Here is a 22,342-nt window from a genome sequence, read left to right on the forward strand (position 1 = left end):
ATAGGTTTCTTCATCTCTGTATGGTTCTCTTCGAAACCCTAATTTCATTTCTAAGGTGATTTGAGTTTATTTCCTGTGAATTTTACAATAGCCTTGAGATTCTTTACAAGAATCGTATGATTTCAAGTGATTTTTCAGCTTTTCCTGAAACTAGGGTTTCCGGAATTTCTTTTTAATATTTGTTTGATGATTCTTTGTGTTTAAAATTTTGCTTCTCATACATTTTTTAACTGATTTTATGAACCTACTACAACCCTAGCCCATTTATACTAAAAACCCTAATGTTTTGGGATTCTTCGTTTGGTTTCTGGATATTGGTACATCGGATTGTGTTCTTGTCTTGGGTTTTTGTGACTTCTCGTGATTTTCTTGTCCTAATATGCTTCTACTGAATTTTCCTAGTTCGACCTTTCGCTGATATTATGTACTTGTGTTCACACTGACCATTCATGCAAGACTTGTATACTTCTCTTTTAATCAGTGTTGTTTAACTTTTGTTTGTTAAAATTATGTATCGATTCCTGACTATTCATGCTCTACCTCATTTTATATGCTAAGCATACTGATTCTTCCATGACTTTCCCTTTGACTCAACCCTTGATTATTCTGAATCCCTTAATCCCTGGTTTAATTTGAACACTTTCCTTTAAACGTTTGATTCTTACCTCTTTACTCAATTTGATTGAATTTGCCTGCCTTAATTGTTTTTCCTTGCCTTGTTTGTATTCCGCTGATTATTACTGATTTTTTTCCTTAATTAAACTGATGTGCATTTACCCCTAATTACCTATTCTATACCTGAACTTTACTTTATTCTTTTCCTTAAATACTTAGTATGTTTTACCGTTGATTGAACTATCCCTTGATTAAGAGAGGATCTTGCTAATTTACGTATGACTTCCCTGATCTACTACTTAATTGATCTCTTACCTTATGTGTCAAGCTTTTGATTATTATATAAATCTCCTCTTCTTTTAAGTTCAAGGGGGGCAATAACAACGAACACTAGTTCAAAAACTCTCTTATACTTAAGCTTTCTGCTCTTTTCTATTACTTGCTACTTCTATTGAACTAGCTGGGTGTAAGCCAAAGCTAGTTATTGCACTACATTGCTCTATACTTTATGTCTGCTCTCCTTAACTGGTATGTCCCTAATTAAGTTTTGAAAATTAAACCCTATGTGTTTCATTCCTGTATTAGTCTATCAATTGTGATTTCAACTTGTATTCCTGTTTATCTCTTTGCTCAGTATGACTAAAGTTCTGTCCTGTTCAATGTATGTTTTACATTCTGCCCTCTCTCCTGCTTACTCCTTTGCTTAATATGTCTAAAATTCTATCTTGTTCAATTCATGCTTTACACTCTGTTTACTTCTTTACTTAGCATGTCCAAACTATATGCTTAAATCCTGTTCAAGACAGGCCAACTATTATTTATATTCTAAACTATTTACTAAATCTCCAAAATCCTAAGTGTGTATGCAGTTTGTGACTGTATGTTTCTATTATCCCTACCCCTGTACCCTGAAGTGACTTATGTGCCATAATCCTTTCATTCCCATGTGAACTTCTATTGTTAAGTGATTTGAATATGACCAATTGCTTGTTTGCTGCTTGATACTCTTCTCAAACTGCCTTTTACCACTAAGTTATTTCCTGTTTTCTGGAAAAAAAACTTTCCTACTTCTGAAGTCATCTCTTTACTATTTTTAAAACAAAACTATGTCAAGCACTCTCACACTACTCCTAGAATATTAGGTTTTGCCCCTCTGGCATGTGTACTGCCTTCAGATCCTTGAGATTTCTCTGAACTCTAGCATGTCAGAGTTGGCCTTTCCACACTGCACTTAAATTAGTTCTTGTTTGAGAAAAGTCTAGGTGTGAGTACTGCCCGGGATCCTTGAGGTCCTTAGGGAACTCTGACACACCTAGACAAGATATTGTCTATGGAACCATGGCATTTGAGGCTATTGGAGGCTTGGGGAAGTCATTTGGGCATGCTTCAGGATCCCTATAGTTAACTTCTTCTTTTACTTTATTGTTTATGTAATTTATTCAGCTGGTCTGTCATAATTATTTGTAAACAACATTGGGGTGATTAGTGAAAAGGGGTCGGTAATTATATATGTTTGGTAAATCGGGTAGATACCATGCCTATAGGATCTGTGTTAATGCAATTGCTATGTTTGCTATACTTTCACAATATTAGAAATCATGCATATAGGATCTAAATGGCTTCAATAATAGATACCATGCCTATAGGGTTAAAATCAGCTTTATAATTAGATATCATGCCTATAGAGTGTAAAGTGATTAAGTTCAGTTTCTACTACAGCATGTGTTTACATTCGTCTCACTAGAAATCATGCATATAAGTTCGAAAATAAACTCTTAATAATTAGATACCATGCCTATAGGAATTAAAATCAGAAATCCTACCTGTAGAACTTAAATCAGTTTAGTTAACAAATCAGCTTAACTCACGTTAGTTCATTCTGAATTGGCTTAATCAATTGTCCGCTTCTTTAAATGTGTTTTCAAACACTACCTTAATTTACTACCGGTAGAAAATATGTCTATAGGATCTCAAGTATCCGTTTAAAACTGTTCGTTGTTTTACTACATCAATGTAGATATCATGCTCCTAGGACATCACTATTCTGCGTTTAGGCAAGCCTATAGGGCGATTTAAATTCTGCAACTCTGAAACTGTGCTTTTTGTTATTTAAAACTGTCCAGATTTAACAGGTTTAAATCAGTAGGCAAGCCAAATAGAATTTTGACACTTTGTCCTAATTCAATACTGTGTAATCCCTGCTCACCTAGATATCATGTTCTAGGATTTTCTCTTAAAGTACCTGACTATTGTTTGAAGGCGTGCATTTACTTGTTATATTTGTGGAGGTAACTGTGGGCCTATAACTTGTTCCCTTTAAATACAGTCCTAACTGTTCTTGATTGACGCCTAGACTTTTTATCCTTTTAAAACCTTAGAATGGTCTAAAACTGTCCAAAAATTGAGGTCTTAAAATACCTCCAGGGCCACGAGGAAGGAACGGGTAGTGCACGCATAGGACATTTTTAAGGTTGCTAGAATGCTTTAGGCTATGACCAAGGGGAGGGAATTGGGTAGAAAGGGATATGATGACTACGCGCTAATGTCGCGTGTAGCCCCTCATTGAGGAGTGTTTACCGAGCATTGTGTGGGGTGATCCTGTAAGCTAACCAACCTAGGACCCCTTTTTCCCAATTCCAGATGTTTAAACTTTACTCTTTTATATGCAATTTGTTCAAATTATTTGTCTTATTCTTTGAGTCATACAATGTCCAACATGCTTTTATTTGTAATTATGTGTTTCAACTATTTATTTGTTAAAGGACTAGTTCATAAGTATAAGTTCGGCCGGGACCCGCCGTTGTGGACCGAGAGGGGTGCCTAACACCTTCCCCTCAAGGTTATTTCGAGCCCTTACCCTAAATCTTTGGTAATGCAACCAATCTAAGAATTAATCACTCTAGGTGCCCTAAAACATCATAATTCGTTACGTGGAGACTCTTCAAATACCCAAATCCCAAAAGGAAATGAGTTATCACCCGCATGAACGTCGGACCCGGACTTTCTCTGCGGAGGAAAAAAGGGGGTGCGACAGCATGGCGACTCTGCTGGAGAGACCTTTAGGCTCATACCATAACGAACTTATCTTTTGTGAATTAGTCCAAGCATGTTTTATCCGGTACCTTTTCCCCTTATTTGGATCTAATCCTTTTATTCCCGAAACTGACTTGTCTCTTTGTTTTCCTTTTCCGTAACTGCATTTCAATTATTTAAATACTGTATTTATTTTTCCTACGTGCAAATACTTGACTACATGCTATTTATTGCTGCATATATCATGCTCCACATCATATTCCACTCGTGCATATTAAACCTCATAGAAACGCTTGATGAGTGGTTGCGCTCTTCCTATTTATTACCCTTAAATTCGGAAAGGCTTATTTGCGGTAAAACCAGTCAATCAGCGGTGCAGTCGACGGTTCCGTGTCTTTCTCCCTCAAGTTGTCCACTTGAGGGTACTAGTAGAGACCCTGATAGTAACCTTACTCTGTTTATAATTGTGCATGTATCATGATCAAACCTAATCGGATTAATATGTTGTCCACATAATAATCCTTTAAGACAAGCCTTATCCAAAGGTCCACCAGGATTTCCATAATCCCAACGGACACAACCACGTTTTGTGCATTAATTTGGAGAACTAAATGCCAAAATGCTAATCATGAATGTATAAATAGTTGAGTCTGGTGGGGGAGAAGGTCCTAACTCTTTTTTGCAGAAAATGAGGCACGAGGTCCCCAGATTTGGTATGGTTAGAATACCCTCACTCTTACTAGGTTGGTGGAGGAATCTTCCATCAAGTGACCAAATCAATGAATGGAAAGAGAGGGCCGTCAAATCTAGCGAAAAGTTGGAATATCTGGAATACAGTCTGATGGAATTGGAAGGAAAAGTGAGGAAGAGAGTCACTGACTGCCAGAACACTGAGGGGAACGAAGGAGGATATTTGGCAAAGGCATTCTTATTGATGAACCTACACGATCTGGAGGATTTGATCGAAAAAAGTGTTCAGCATGAGGAAGGTCCTTCCGAGACCAAATAGATTAGGTTTACTCGCTTTCCTGAAATGTAATAAGGCCAAGTTCCAGTAGTGACTTATTTTTCTATTATCTTAGTGTCGTTTGGGATTCGTCTATTTTTACATTATGAAATGAAGTATTTATTGGCATCTAAAGCTCTCCAAATCTATGTCGTTAGGCCTACCTCAGGCACAACGAGGCTCCCCCAAAATTAGGAAACAAATTTACATTCTCGCAATATGTGTTTAAATACTGCAAACATTTCAGAATCATCACTGACTTGTTACCTTTTTGTTATTCTTTATTTTGATTATTCCCATTCCCTTAGGTTGGTTTACTCATACTGGCCTTATTAGCGTATCATACCAGATCTAGAGGTCCTCCACCTCCTCCTCCTTTAAGCAATACAAAAGGCAGAGGAAAAGCAAAAATGGACAATTTAAGTGGTATTCGAAAGAAAAATGTTGAGAATGCAGAAACTTTAGATGGACGGAGTACTCCGACACCAAACGACCTAGTCTTGAGATTGGAACAAAAGATATAGAAATTGCAAGGAGAACTTGAGTAGGTTCGCAACTTGGCAAACTTGTCACTCACCCTGAATATCCCCTACATCAACCAACAGAATACAAATAACCCAATACCTCCCCAAAACACACAAAACCAACATCCACAAAATCCTCCCGCACCAAATCAATACGCAACTCCACCCCAAAATCTCAATCCATTGCCAATACCAACTCCACCATAACATTACCATCAACCAATTCAGTACCCACCAACCACCACTTACCACACTCCCCAAAACACACCACAACCCATTCCCGATTCCCAAAACTCCACCAATGACCATTATTACACCCAAGTCCCTGTGCTCATCAAAGCAACCCTATGTACGTGGAAACTATACCTCACTCTATCCAACCAATCTCCTATACACTGGAATCCTCCGAGAAAGACTTGCTCATTAAAAACATGGCTGAAGAAAGTTTGATGGTTATCGAAAATCATAAATTCTCTTATATCATCAAACTCAGAGAAAGAATCGAAGAAGGAATCAAGAGCGGGATTGTAACGAGTTTTGAGGCACTGCAGGCCACAAATAAGGCATTACAATTAGGCAGCATATCAAAGAAGAGAGATGTTGGGGTAGTAATGGTCGCCCAAGGCCCGAAATCTCCACTTACATATCAAACACCTCCACCCACATACCAAACACCTCCACTCACATATCAAACACCTCCACCCACATATTAAACACCTCCACCCACGTACCAAGCACCCACATATCAAACACCTCTACCCACGTACCAAGCACCACCACCCATATATCAACCCTAATCTCCCAGATATTCCCAACCAGCCACTGTCTATCACACCTATAACTTCCAACCGTCTCATTTCCAACCACCACCAACTCGCCAAAATTATCCAAGACCAAGACCCAATTTTGACAGCAAGCTGCCCAGACAATACCTTGCCATTGCTGAACCCATCAACCAACTGTATGAAAGGTTGAAAGCCGCTGGTTATGTCACCCTCAGTCCAGCAGTGGCATTATAGAATCCATCCCAGTGGGTCAATCCAAACAAAACTTGTGTGTACCATTCTGATATGAAGGGGCACACTACTGATGAGTGTTGAACATTGAAAGATAAGATCGAGACATTAATTGACAATAAGGTCATACAGGCAAAGAAAGCTGCACTTAATGTCCGCAACAACCCCCTCCCTGATCATAGAGGTGGTGGAGTACATGTGATAGAGATGAACAAAGAATGGGACCCTAAGGGGTCGATTGGGCTTATTCGAGAAGGTGATGAATTTAAAGTTGCAGTCACACTTACTCCTATTGTGGTACAGACTCAGTCACCAATCGAGGTTGAGGTAGCTAAATCGGTTCCATTTGAGGTAGAGGTGGCTCCACCTGTGGCCACCCCCGCTCCATTTGAAGTAGAAGTGGTCACACCTTTCACAGTGACGGTATCAACCACACCTCCTTTCAACTCAAAAGCAATACCCTGGGATTACGTTTTCGAGGCTCGGTGAAAAGGAAAGGCTAAGGTAGAAGAATCTAATGTTGCACAAGGAATGACTAGGACTGGAAGGGTCTATACACCTGAACACTTGGGAGGATCGAGCAACGATGCCACTACCAGGAAGCCTATCATTGAGACAGGGCCAGATGACCTGTGGAGGAAAGTACAAGTAAAGGAGTATTCTGTCGTTGACCATTTGAACAAAACCCCAGCTCAGATATTTATCCTTTCACTGTTGCAAAATTCAGAGGCGCATAAGAATGCTTTAATGAAAGTGCTGAGCGAAGCTTATGTACACAACAACATCACTGGTGGAGAAATGGCCAATATGGTAGGTCAAGTATTGAAAAGTCATAAGATTATCTTCCACGAAGATGAGCTACCACCTGAGGGGTTGAATCACAACTGAGCATTGCATATTACAGTGCAATTTGAAGACAAATTCATTGCTAGGGTCCTGGTTGACGGAGGTTCAAGCCTCAATATTTGTCTGTTGGACACTCTGAAAAGGTTGGACAAAGTTTTCCATGAAATACGGGTAGGAAGCATGAACGTGAAAGTTTTTTATGGGTCTCAAAGGGCCACGATCGGGGAAATCAACTGTTGCTTGCAGATGGGGCCAATTTGGTTCGACGTCGAATTTCAGGTGCTCAACATACCAACCTCATATAATATTCTATTGGGCCGACTATGGATCCATGTTCTTGGGGTCGTGCCTTCCACACTACATCAAGTCGTGAAGTTTGAATGGAATCGTCAGGAGGTGATCATCCACGGAGATGGAAGTAACCGCATCTACACCAATCAAACCATCCCGGTCATTGGACATAGAAAAAGTCTAGGAGGGGAAACCAATCACCACATTGAATGAGTTAATGCCATCAAGAAGGATAAATGGTGGAGTGAAAAAATAGAAAGTATACTGGCTTGGCCTAGATATGAACCCGACAAAGGATTGGGAAAGAACCTCCAAGGTATCACTAAACCGATACGGCTAAATAATCATGGTACCACCTTTAGGCTTGGATATCAGTACACATGGCAAGAATATAATGATTGGTCACCTCTATGGCACAGACCGTATTACCCTCTCGAGCAACTAGTGCCACGCTTAGAACAAGCTTTTCACCAAGCTGATACGATATGGGCGACTGCAGAAGAGGTAGCATTAGCTGGGTTGAAGAATTTGTTCTTGAGGGATGATGACATGGACTACAGTGCCATAATTAAGGAGAGGGAGAAAGAAGGCCTCATTATCCAAACCGTAAAGAAAGGAGTTGTTCTCAGAAACTGGACCGCCACACCATCTTGAGCCCGCCGAGTCCCTGGGTAGCTTGGCAGATTTTTACTTCTATAGCCATTCTAGGCATTTAAGATTTCCAGTAATTTTGTTTTAAGATTTACTTGTTTCAAAATAATGCTCGATTCATCGAGCCGTACTTTTCTGGATGATTTTTCGATTTTGATCAAATGCATTAGCTCTTTATTATTCATTACTATTTTTACACTTTTTCTTTCTACATCGTTATTATTACTTTTCCTGATGAACCAGTGACTGTGACATGTAACTAGGCAACGCAACATGAGAATAGTGATTCAGATGAAGAAGATGAGATACCCGAGGAAATTGTAACGTAGGTTGAAAACTTTGAGAATAAACCTTAGTCCAATCTGGACAAAATCGAAACAGTAAATTTGGGGAATGTCGAGACTGTCGAGGAGACTCACATCAGCATTCACTTGTCACCAACAGGTAAGGAAGAGTACATTCGTTTCCTAAAAGAGTATAAGGACATTTTTGCATGGTCATATGATGACATGACCTGTTTGAGCACGTCCATAGTGGCTCACAAGTTGCCTAGTAATCACATGTGTCCGCCAGTAAAGCAGAAACTTAGAAAGTTCAAACCAGACATGAGCTTAAAAATCAAGGAGAAAGTTACCAAGCAGATCAAAGTTAAAGTTCTCAAGGTGGTTGAGTACCCAACTTGGTTAGCTAACATCGTGCCAGTTCCAAAGAATGATGGGAAAGTCAGAGTATGTGTTGACTATAGGGATTTAAACAGAGCAAGTCCCAAGGACGACTTCCCACTGCCAAATATACACATCCTGACCGATAATTGCACCAAGCATGAACTCCAATCCTTTGTAGATTGCTTTGCGGGTTATCACCAAATCTGGATGGACGAAGAAGATGTCGAGAAAACAACTTTCATTACACCTTGGGGTGTATATTGCTACAAGATGATGCCATTTGGTCTGAAGAATGTTATGGCTACTTACATGAGAGCCATGACAACCATATTCCATGATATGATACACAAGGAAATAAAGGTGTATGTGGATGACGTCATTATCAAATCCAAGAGGGTCGTAGATCACATAGCAGACTTGAGGATATTCTTTGACAGGATAAGAAGGTACAACTTGAAACTGAACCCCGCAAAGTGTGCATTCGGGGTTCCCCCAAGAAAGCTATTGGGATTCATCGTCAGTCATCGAGGGATCGAGCTGGATCCGTCTAAAGTCAAGGCTATTCAGGAGTTACCACCACCTAAGAGCAAAAAGGACGTGATGAGCTTCCTAGGATGTCTCAACTACATCAGTCGCTTCATAGCACAATCCACAGTCGTATATGAACCCATGTTCAAGATGTTGAGGAAAGATGCCCAAACAAGTTGGACAAAGGATTGTCAGAAAGCTTTGGACAAGATTAAGGAGTACCTCTCCACACTACCAGTTTTGGTCCCGCCAGAACCAGGACGACCTTTGTTACTCTATCTATCTGTATTGGATGGAGCCTTCGTATATGTTTTGGGACAACATGACGAGACAAGAAGGAACGAGAAGGCCATATACTACCTGAGTAAGAAGTTCACACCTTACGAAGCACGGTACTCTCTGCTGGAATGCATTTGATGTGCTTTGACCTGGACGGCCCAGAAGTTAAGGCATTACTTCTATGCCTATACCACATACCTCATATCTAAGATGGACCCTCTGAAGTACATATTTCAAAAACCCATGCCGACTAGGAAGTTAGCCAAATGGCAGATACTGTTGAGTGAGTTCGACATCGTCTATGTAACTCAAAAGGCAGTCAAAAGACAAGCATTGGCAGATTATCTTGCTGAAAACCCGGTGGGAGAAAAATATGAACCCTTGAAAATGTATTTTCTTGATGAAGAAGTATCATTCATAGGAGAAGACATTACCGAAGCATACGATAGTTAGAGGATGTTATTTGACGGGGCTACAAATTTCAAAGGAGTGGGCATTTGAGAAGTTTTGGTATCAGAAATGGGTCAACATTATCCGGTATCTGCTAAACTCAGATTTCCCAGCACCAACAACATAGCGGAGTATGAAGCCTGCATACTAGGGCTCAACATGGCAATCAACTTGAACATTCAGGAGTTGTTGGTGATCGGCGATTCAGATTTGCTTGAGCACCAGGTACAAGGAGAGTGGGCCACCAAGAATTCCAAGATATTGCCATATGTGCACCATGTGCATGAATTGAGAAAGAGGTTCACAAAGATAGAATTCCGATATATGCCCAGAATTCAGAATGAGTTTGCTGATGCATTAGCCACCTTGTCGTCCATGATACAACATCCAGATAAGAATTATATTGATCCCATTCCAGTGAAGATCCATAATCAGCTGGCATATTGTGCTCATGTTGAAGAAGAAACAAACGGAAAGCCTTGGTTCCATGATATCAAGGAGAATATACGGAGCATGCAAATCACACTCAGAAATGCACACTCCGGAGATTGTCCAATCACTTATTCCACAGCGGAGGAAACTTGTACAGAAGAACTCGTGATTTGGGTTTACTAAGATGTGTCGACGCAAAGGAAGCTTCTAAGCTACTTGAGGATGTACATGTCGGGACCTGTGGCCCGCACATGAATGATTTTGTCTTGGCTAAGAAGATACTCAAGGTCGGTTACTTTTGGATGACCATGGAGACAGATTGCATTTAGTATGTCCGCAAATGCTTTCAATGCCAGGTGCACGCCAATATGATAAAAGTGCTCCCAAACGAGCTCAATGCAACAAGCTTATCTTGGCCATTCGCCGCTTGGGGAATGGATGTTTTTGGTCCGATTGAGCCCATTGATTCAAAAGGACACAGGTTTATTCTCGTAGACATTGATTACTTTACAAAATAGGTAGAGGTTGCATCTTACAAAGCTGTAACCAAGAAAGTCGTAGCAGATTTTGTCAAAGATCATATCGTTTGCCGATTCAGAGTTCCCAAGTCCATTATTACTGGTAATGCCGCTAATCTCAACAGTGATTTGATGAAGGCCATGTGTGAAACTTTCAAAATCAAGCACAAGAATTCCACAACCTATAGACCTTAGATGAATGGAGTCGTAGAAGCCGCCAACAAAAACATCACAAAGATACTAAGGAAGATGGTAGAGAACCACAAACAATGGCACAAGGAGCTACCTTTTGCTTTATTAGGATACCGCACTACGGTTCCCACATCAATCGGGGCAACTCCCTACATGCTGGTATATGGTACCGAGGTTGTCATCCTAGCTGAGGTAGAGATTCCTTCTTTAAGAGTCATACAGGAAGCTGAACTCAGCGATGCAGAGTGGATAAGAAGTTGTTATGAACAATTGGCCCTTACCAGAACAGAATGTCTAGAGTTTTTAACAAAAGGGTCAAGCCAAGACAGTTTGCACCAGGTCAGTTGATGCTGAAAAAGATCTTCCCATATCAAGATGAAGCCAAAGGGAAATTCCCTCCCAACTAGAAAGGTCCATACATGGTTCACAAGGTGTTGACTGGAGGAGCACTCATACCTGCAGAAATGGACGGAGAAATCTGGCCAAAACCAATTAATTCAGACGCAGTCAAGAGATACTATGCTTAGATTATCTACATTTCCTCATCTGATATAATTGAACTATGCTTGACCTGATTCCCGTTTAAGAGGGGATACGTAAGCAGCCTTATGGGTTCGGTCATATCATAATAAAATTTTCATTTCCCCAAAGATCAGAAACTAGGGCAGAATTTTGAGGAGGACCCTCAAAATTTTGGAGCAAGTCCAGCCAACGACATCACATGCCAGAAAGTCAGAAATTGGTAAAAACACTGGAGTAATTCCAAAGAAGGTTCAGCAAGGCATATTGTCCGCAAACGGTCAAAAAAATCATCTACTAAACTGGGGCAGAATTTTGAGGAGGACCCTCAAAATTCCAATATAAGAAAGTTGCAATGCCTTTGAGATGTGTTACAGTCACTAGTTCATCTAAAATTACTTGATATATCAATATGTTTCTAAAACAACTCTATTTTTGTCAATAATTGCATATTTTTTAAAACTCTATTTCCATAACAGTCAGGTGACACCCAAGGAAACTGGAAAAGGCTTTCAAAACGGAGCAAAGCAAAGCCAGTCGATAGAAGCACGAACCAACCTTCCCCCCATGAAACTTACAATTTTTCTTCGAATGCAGACATATCTGACATAACGATAACATCAGCAAATATATGCATGTAACAAGATTACTATCAATCAGGCCATCAGATACCGAATATATCTCCAGCTAAGACATATGCTACTCTTATTTGCTATTTGCTCTCTGTATGAGGCTAATCCTTGCCTCCACATTTGCTTAAGGCTAATCTCTGCCTCCATATTTGCATGAGGCTAATCCTTGCCTCCACATTTGTGTGAAGCTAATCCCTACCTCCATACCTGCATGAGGCTAATCCTTGCCTCCATACCTGCATGAGGCTAATCCTTGCCTCCCTACTCGCATGAGGCTAATCCTTGTCTCCCTAGTCACATGAGGCTAATCCTTTCCTCCTTACTCGCATGAGGCTAACCCTTGCCTCCATACTTGCATGAGGTTAATCCTTGCCTCTATACCTGCATGAGGCTAATCCTTACCTCCATACTTGCATGAGACTAATCCTTGCCTCTGTATCTACATGAGTCTAATCATTGCTTCCATACTTGCATGAGGCTAACTCCTGCCTCCCTACTTGCATGAGGCTAATCTGTGCCTCCATACTTGCATGAGGCTAATCCTTGCCTCTGTACCTGCATGAGGCTAATCCTTGCCTCCATACCTGCATGAGGCTAATCCTTGCCTCCCTATTTGCATGAAGCTAATCCCTGCCTCCACACCTGCATGAGGCTAATCCTTGCCTCCTTATATGCATGAGGCTAATCCCTGCCCCCACACCTGCATGAGGCTAATCCTTGCCTCCATATCTGCATGAGGCTAATCCTTGCCTTCACATTCACATGAGGCTAACGCTTGACTCCATACTTGCATAAGCCTAATCCTTGCCTCCACACCTGCATGAGGCTAATCCCTGCCTCCATACCTGCATGAGGCTAATCCCTGCCTCCATACCTGCATGAGGCTAATCCCTACCTCCATACCTGCATGAGGCTAATCCCTGCCTCCATATTTGCACGAGGCTAATCCCTGCCTCCATATCTACATGAGGCTAATCCCTGCTTCCCTATTTGCATGAGGCTAATCCTTTCCTCCATATTTGCATGAGGCTAATCCTTGCCTCCCTATCTGCACGAGGCTAATCCCTTCCTTCATATCTGCATGAGGCTAATCCCTGCCTCCCTATTTGCATGAGGCTAATCCTTGCCTCCATATTTGCATGAGGCTAATCCTTGCCTTTATCCGCATGGGACTAAGCACTATCCCTCTTTGCACGAATATTGCTCCATTTCTTGTACTATTTATTTGCTTTTCAATCGGGCTAAGCTCTGCCCTCCATTTCACAAGACTAAGCCTTGTCTTGTTAACATCATGATTATTGCATATCATGGTCTAAAATATCACCAATCTATCCAAAAGCGTCATAGTCTAAAAGGCATCATCCTCATAGCCGGAAGACACCATGCCATGGCCTGAAGATCCCTCAAATTTGCATATCATTATTCAAAGGCGTCATGGTTCGGAGGCATCATCTTCATTGCTCGAGAACACCTTTTCATGGCCTGCAAATCCCTTACTAAACAATTCATGGCTCAGGATGTCATGGTCCAAGGACGTCATCTTTAACCATCCAAAGCCAACCTTCATGGTCCAAAAGAAAATCTGCATCATGTTTAAATTTTCGCAAATACATGTTTGTAGCATCTTTTATCTGCAGGTAACCAGTAAGAAACCACTATCCTAGCAGGAGAAATCTCACTCCAGTTCCTTCAACTGTCTTGAATCTTAATCGCTCACCATAGCCGCTTTTGCATCCCGCGCCCGTTCTTGCAATGACTTCATCAGTATATTCCGCCAATGAATCCAGAACTACACATGGCCTGATTCCTATAAAACCAGGGATATGTAGGCAACTCGAAGACCGAAGTCCGACCTCTGTCTTTCAAAGTATCCCGCCCGGTCAAAATTGTCCATCATTTCTTTATCCGAAAACTCTTTCATCCTTTCCGGGTAAAGAGGGGCAGTTGTTGATACCCAATTTTTTTCTATATATTTTTAATACGTATATATACTTTCAAAATAGCATATATACATATATAAGCATGCATAAGCATTTTTATAATTTTTTTATAATTTTAAAGGCTTCAAATTGATTTATTTCTTCCCTTTTACTCATAAAATTTCCAATAATTATCCTTCAAATTATTTTTGTGGTGATTTAGCCATATAAATTTGCTATTTATACCAAAATATTGTTTAAATATTTTAGTGCATTTTTTTCAATTGCATTTGCATTTTTCAAGTTAATTTGCATATATTTGCAATACTAGCCTTATCAATGCATAATTACATTGTTGATGCATAAAATGATCTTTTATATTTTTAAAATATTAAATAACTATTTTAAATCATTTTAGTAAATGAAATTATTTTTCAGAAATCATTTATTATTTCTTATAAATTATATAGTTTTAAAATGGCTATTTAAAATCTAGCCTAATTTCATTTCAATTTCAGTCCCAATACCCACCCAATTTTTGATTAAATTACCCAAGCCTGATACTCGTATGACCCTGGCAAACCTACCCGACCCAGCTCTTGTTAGATCTTTGCCGTTGATCATTTTGATCAACGGTCCAGATCTCCCATTATCTAAAACAAACTAACCTATACCCCCAGAACCCTAACCATTTTCCACCTTACACCGCCGCCCTAAAATCATCTCTGCTCTCAAACGCACTCACCCTAACCCTAATCCCCAATCTCACTGACCCCCATCTATGGCTATCTCCGGTGACCTCTCACCACCTCTAGGATCCAATGGCTTCTCTCATGTTATTCTTGCCATCTCTAAGGACCTCAAGGGACCAGGGCTATGTCGACTTGCATCTAGGGTTCGTCTCTCGCCTGTTCCAGGCCATTCCGGTGTGATTTTGAGCAAGATCGTCCTATATTAGCCACGATCTATGATTTTCTAAATAGGTTTCTTCATCTCTGTATGGTTCTCTTCGAAACCTTAATTTCTTTTCTAAAAACCTCCTAGATCTGTATTGATCTAAGGTGATTTGAGTTTGCTTCCTATGAGTTTTACAATAGCCTTGAGATTCTTTATAAGAATCGTATGATTTCAAGTGATTTTACATCTTGTCCTAAAACTAGGGTTTCCGGAATTTCATTTTAAAATTTGTTTGATGATTCTTTGTGTTTAAACTTCTGCTTCTCATACATTTTTTGACTGATTTTATGAACCTGCTACAACCCTAGCCTGTTTGTACTGAAAACCCTAATTTTTTGGGATTCTTCGTTTGGTTTCTGGATATTGGTACATCTGATTGTGTTCTTGTCTTGGGTTTTTGTGATTTCTCGTGATTTTCTTGTCCTAATATACTTCTACTGAATTTTCCTAGTTCGACCTTTCGCTGATATTATGTACTTGTGTTAACACTGACCGTTCATGCAAGACTTGTATACTTCTCCTTGAATCAGTGTTGTTTAACTTTTGTTTGTTAAAATTATGTATTGATTCCTGACTATTCGTGCTCTACCTCATTTTATATGCTAAGCACGTTGATTCTTCCATGACTTTCTCTTTGACTGAACCCTTGATTATTCTGAATCCCTTAATCCCTTGTTTAATTTGAACACTTTCCTTTAAACGTTTGATTCTTACCTCTTTACTCAATTTGATTGAATTTGCCTGCCTTAATTGTTTTTCCTTGCCTTGTTTGTATTCCGCTGATTATTACTGATTTTTTTCCTTAATTAAACTGATGTGCATTTACCCCTAATTACCTATTCTATACCTGAACTTTACTTTATTCTTTTCCTTAAATACTTAGTATGTTTTACCGTTGATTGAACTATCCCTTGATTAAGAGAGGATCTTGCTAATTTACGTATGACTTCCCTGATCTACTACTTAATTGATCTCTTACCTTATGTGTCAAGCTTTTGATTATTATATAAATCTCCTCTTCTTTTAAGTTCAAGGGGGGCAATAACAACGAACACTAGTTCAAAAACTCTCTTATACTTAAGCTTTCTGCTCTTTTCTATTACTTGCTACTTCTATTGAACTAGCTGGGTGTAAGCCAAAGCTAGTTATTGCACTACATTGCTCTATACTTTATGTCTGCTCTCCTTAACTGGTATGTCCCTAATTAAGTTTTGAAAATTAAACCCTATGTGTTTCATTCCTGTATTAGTCTATCAATTGTGATTTCAACTTGTATTCCTGTTTATCTCTTTGCTCAGTATGACTAAAGTTCTGTCCTGTTCAATGTATGTTTTACATTCTGCCCTCTCTCCTGCTTACTCCTTTGCTTAATATGTCTAAAATTCTATCTTGTTCAATTCATGCTTTACACTCTGTTTACTTCTTTACTTAGCATGTCCAAACTATATGCTTAAATCCTGTTCAAGACAGGCCAACTATTATTTATATTCTAAACTATTTACTAAATCTCCAAAATCCTAAGTGTGTATGCAGTTTGTGACTGTATGTTTCTATTATCCCTACCCCTGTACCCTGAAGTGACTTATGTGCCATAATCCTTTCATTCCCATGTGAACTTCTATTGTTAAGTGATTTGAATATGACCAATTGCTTGTTTGCTGCTTGATACTCTTCTCAAACTGCCTTTTACCACTAAGTTATTTCCTGTTTTCTGGAAAAAAAACTTTCCTACTTCTGAAGTCATCTCTTTACTATTTTTAAAACAAAACTATGTCAAGCACTCTCACACTACTCCTAGAATATTAGGTTTTGCCCCTCTGGCATGTGTACTGCCTTCAGATCCTTGAGATTTCTCTGAACTCTAGCATGTCAGAGTTGGCCTTTCCACACTGCACTTAAATTAGTTCTTGTTTGAGAAAAGTCTAGGTGTGAGTACTGCCCGGGATCCTTGAGGTCCTTAGGGAACTCTGACACACCTAGACAAGATATTGTCTATGGAACCATGGCATTTGAGGCTATTGGAGGCTTGGGGAAGTCATTTGGGCATGCTTCAGGATCCCTATAGTTAACTTCTTCTTTTACTTTATTGTTTATGTAATTTATTCAGCTGGTCTGTCATAATTATTTGTAAACAACATTGGGGTGATTAGTGAAAAGGGGTCGGTAATTATATATGTTTGGTAAATCGGGTAGATACCATGCCTATAGGATCTGTGTTAATGCAATTGCTATGTTTGCTATACTTTCACAATATTAGAAATCATGCATATAGGATCTAAATGGCTTCAATAATAGATACCATGCCTATAGGGTTAAAATCAGCTTTATAATTAGATATCATGCCTATAGAGTGTAAAGTGATTAAGTTCAGTTTCTACTACAGCATGTGTTTACATTCGTCTCACTAGAAATCATGCATATAAGTTCGAAAATAAACTCTTAATAATTAGATACCATGCCTATAGGAATTAAAATCATAAATCCTACCTGTAGAACTTAAATCAGTTTAGTTAACAAATCAGCTTAACTCACGTTAGTTCATTCTGAATTGGCTTAATCAATTGTCCGCTTCTTTAAATGTGTTTTCAAACACTACCTTAATTTACTACCGGTAGAAAATATGTCTATAGGATCTCAAGTATCCGTTTAAAACTGTTCGTTGTTTTACTACATCAATGTAGATATCATGCTCCTAGGACATCACTATTCTGCGTTTAGGCAAGCCTATAGGGCGATTTAAATTCTGCAACTCTGAAACTGTGCTTTTTGTTATTTAAAACTGTCCAGATTTAACAGGTTTAAATCAGTACGCAAGCCAAATAGAATTTTGACACTTTGTCCTAATTCAATACTGTGTAATCCCTGCTCACCTAGATATCACGTTCTAGGATTTTCTCTTAAAGTACCTGACTATTGTTTGAAGGCGTGCATTTACTTGTTATATTTGTGGAGGTAGCTGTGGGCCTATAACTTGTTCCCTTTAAATACAGTCCTAACTGTTCTTGATTGACGCCTAGACTTTTTATCCTTTTAAAACCTTAGGATGGTCTAGAATTGTCCAAAAATAGATGTCCTAAAATACCTCCAGGGCCACGAGAAAGGGACGGGTAGTGCACGCATAAGACATTTTTAAGGTTGCTAGAATGTTTCAGGTTATGACCAAGGGGAGGGAATTGGGTAGAAAGGGATATGATGACTATGCGCTAATGTCACGTGTAGTCCCTCATTGAGGAGTGTTTACCGGGCATTGTGTGGGGTGATCCTGTAAGCTAACCAACCTAGGACCCCTTTTCCCAATTCCAGATGTTTAAACTTTACTCTTTTATATGAAACTTGTTCAAATTCTTTGTCTTATTATTTGAGTCATACAATGTCCAACATGCTTTTTTGCAATTATGTGTTTCAACTATTTATTTGTTAAAGGACTAGTTCATAAGTATAAGTTCGGCCGGGACCTACTGTTGTGGACCGAGAGGGGTGCCTAACACCTTCCCCTCAAGGTTATTTCGAGTCCTTACCCTAAATCTCTGGTAATGCAACCAATCTAAGAGTTAATCACTCTAGGTGCCCTAACGCACCATAATCCATAACGTGGAAACTCTTCAAATACCCAAATCCCAAAATAAATGAGTTATCACCCCCATGAACGCCGGAACCCGAACTTTCTCCGCGGAGGAAAAAAGGGGGCGCAACAAGCATTAGTTGGGTTGAAGAATCTGTTCTTGGAGTATGAAGACATGGATTGTAGTGCCATAATTGAGGAGGAGGAGGAGGAGGAGGAAGAAGGTCTCACTATTCATACCGTAAAGAAAGGAGTTATTCTCAGTGTCGCGCCCCTTTTTTTCCCTCTGCGGAGAGGAGTCCGGGTTTCGACGTTCATGGGGTGTAATGACTCATTTCCTTTTTGGGAATTTGGGTATTTGAAGAATCGCCACCTAACGATTTTAAGGTGCATTAGGGCACCTATAAGGTTCAACTATAACTATGTTTGATAACCAGAGATAGGGTAAGGGCTTGAAATTATCCTAAGGGGAAGGTGTTAGGCACCCCTCAGGATCCACTAGTGTGGTTCCCGGCCAGATAGTTTTTTGTGAATTTATGAAATTAGCAAGTAAACAAATAAGGCTCAAGTAATAGGGGATTTTAAGTTTAAATACACAAGTGTTTGAAAAACGATTAATAAAATCAAGGTTTTGAAAAGAGTTATAGTCTAAGCATACTTATAAAAATAAAGGGGGTGTCCTAGGTTTGTTTGTAATATGGATCACATCAATGCAATACCTGGTATGACACTCCTCAGAAGAGGGGATACACGTGGTATTAGCATACCGGTCATCATATCCATATCTACCCTTTCCTGCCCCGTTTAAGGTAATTAAAGCGAGGTTTGGTCTCGACCTCTATTGCATGTTGTTACCCGTCCCATTCCTATCAGTGCTAGAGAAATTTAGGATTCATATTCCTATAAGAAGGAGGTTCTAGGCTGACCCTTAGGTTTAAAGGTAAAATGCTAAGGCGACATATAAAACATATAAAGCTGCAATTACGGAAAACATATAAGCAAATAGAAGGCTCAGTTATACCTCCGCAAACAGTGCACATAGACAGCACGACTCGTACACAGTTAAGGTCTGAATTTTAAAATCCTAAAGCAGGGTATTTAAGTCAGAACCAGATTCATTATATAACTCACAAAAGAAGTCTGAATCAGGCTTGCCTGCTGGTTGTAGCAGTTGATAATTAAACAAAAGCAGATCTAGTTTTATTTAGGTAATTACCTAAGGCTTGACTAGGCGTAAGAAGTATTCAGTAGTTATTCAGGATTACTAAGACAATTTGGAGATTATTATATTACCTACAACATGTTGTTCTAGGTGTTCAGCATACAAAACTATGGTCAGTTGCTTGTAAAAAAAACTGAGTAGAATTGTTTTATTCCTTTTATGCATTCATAGTTAGCCTAAGAGTGTTTAAGCGAATGAAATCCTAAAGACATGGTATCTAATGTACAGAGATGCAGAATAATGCAGAATCCTAGGCAAGATTTCTATATGCACAAATATTACAGCATTTGAACATGATTTCCAGAATATGCAGAGATGATATGTTTATTAGTTTAGCCTAAAACACGATCTCTAAGTGTGCATGACAGTAAGAACATGATCACAGAAACACCGATTATTAACACATTTAACGCAGGATTTTCTAAGTGATGTGATAGTGAAATGGACATGCTGAAAACAATAAGTATAAGTTCTAGGATCATGATCTGTAATGTATGAAATGAGTCCTAAGCATGGTTTCGATTGCGCAAATAGGAATATAAACCTAATAACATGTTTTCTACCCTTTTGATAGCTAAAGCATGCATATTTCCCATCCCTTTTCACTAGCCAACCCCATACTTGTTTACAAATTATTACAGACCAAATGATTGAATTGCAAAAGAAGTGCAAAAATAAGAAGTTACAACCATTGGAAGCATGATCCTGACTTCCTCTTTGAGTTACGTGATAAACCACTTCCATGTCAATATTGTTCCAAAGCCTTGATCATATCTAGGTGTGTCAGAGTTCCCTAAGGACCTTAAAGGATCCTGGGCAATGCTCACACCCAGATTGCATGACCAAGAGAGTGAGTGCAGTGTGGAAGGGACATCTCTTATATGTCCAAGTTCCGAGGGAGCTCAAGGATCCCAAGGCAAGGCTCACACAAGAGGGGCAGAACCTAGTATTCTAAGGAGTATATGCGAGAGTGCTTGACATAGTTTGAAAAAAAAGGAGTTTGTGTAAAAACTGGACTGTCAAATCCATTTTTTGAAAAGCAATCAGTAGCAAAGGTGATTGAAAGCAATTGTAGTAGTAAACAAAACTCAAACTCCCAAGATGGGATCACACACAGAATCAGTAGTCATACAAGGGGGTCAAGGGATTTGGGACACACAGACATTTGATTGTAAACACATAACCCCAGCAGGGGTCTGGTTTGGACATGCACAGCAATAGCTGATACTGGCATAGTCACAAACTATCCAAAAGAACACAAACACATGGAGGGGATAGGGGTTTGGGATGGCAAGTACACAACAAGTAACTGACAGAGTATGCCTTGAAACACACATATAGGGGAGTGCATTAATCTAAAGGGAAATGGGACATATTACAGCATGCTAGTAATGTATCTTAACAGGACCACAAGCAGAAGTAGACCAAAAATGAAATAAGCTAAAACAAATAAAGAAGCATGTTGTTGTTGAAGCTTTAACATTAAACTAGGACATACCAGTTGAGAAAGAAAAGTGCAGGAAAAAAAAGTAATCAGGGTTCCAAAGTCCAGCCTAGGCTTCCAACCGGCTAGACAAGGCAGTAGCACAAGCAGTAGAGAAAGAAAGAGACTTTGAATGTGTAAGTGTATGTTTTTTAACTTAGTTGTTTGTGTTTTTAAAGAAGAGAGGGTAGAGTTTTTATAGCTTTGAAAACGAGTAGAAATAAGGTAACAAGTAAAGCACACAAATATGGCAATAATCACAATCAGAATCCCATTAATACAAGTACTTCCCTTTAATCAAGGAATTACTACTTAACGGATACTAACGGGATAATTAAGGAAATAAAATCAATCTGAGGAAGATTGATTTCTGACCATATAAGGGATAGTAAAAATATAGAGTATACAATTGAGTCTAGGTACAAAATATACTTAATTTGGGAAAAGGATTCAGCGGGGTAAAACATCACAGCAAATAAAGGAAAGGAATCAATCAATTTAAACCAATGAGTAAAATTAGGGTTTACAAGAAAACTTTTTGCAATCAGTCGTAACTTAAGGAAATCAAGATCAATCAAGAAATGGTCATGATTCTGCACTTCAACATATAAATAGAAAGGAATGAACAGGCGTATTAGACATGCAAGATCAAACATATTGACAAAAAGGAGCAAACTAGATGAACATAAACATATAGGAATGACATGAATAGGCTAAGGACTATTCAAAGCATGGTAATCAACAAGGTCAAGCAGTCATGGCTCACACGTAGAATCAAAGAGAAGAAACCAGTCTAACAGGTAAAGAAAGTTGGAAACAAGTAAAGAACTCACAGCAATGAGTGAGGAAAACCTTTTAAGAAATTAGGGTTTTAACAATATTCGAGTTAAAAAAATGGTAAGAACTCAGAATCATATAAGTCAAACAAAGAAAAGGAATCAAACACAAAGAACTTAATCGAACCAAGCATGCATATAAAATAAACGAAGAGAGTTTCAGAAC

The sequence above is a fragment of the Nicotiana tabacum genome, chromosome 1 (genome assembly GCF_000715075.1).
Source record: "Nicotiana tabacum cultivar K326 chromosome 1, ASM71507v2, whole genome shotgun sequence".
Classification (NCBI taxonomy): domain Eukaryota; kingdom Viridiplantae; phylum Streptophyta; class Magnoliopsida; order Solanales; family Solanaceae; genus Nicotiana; species Nicotiana tabacum.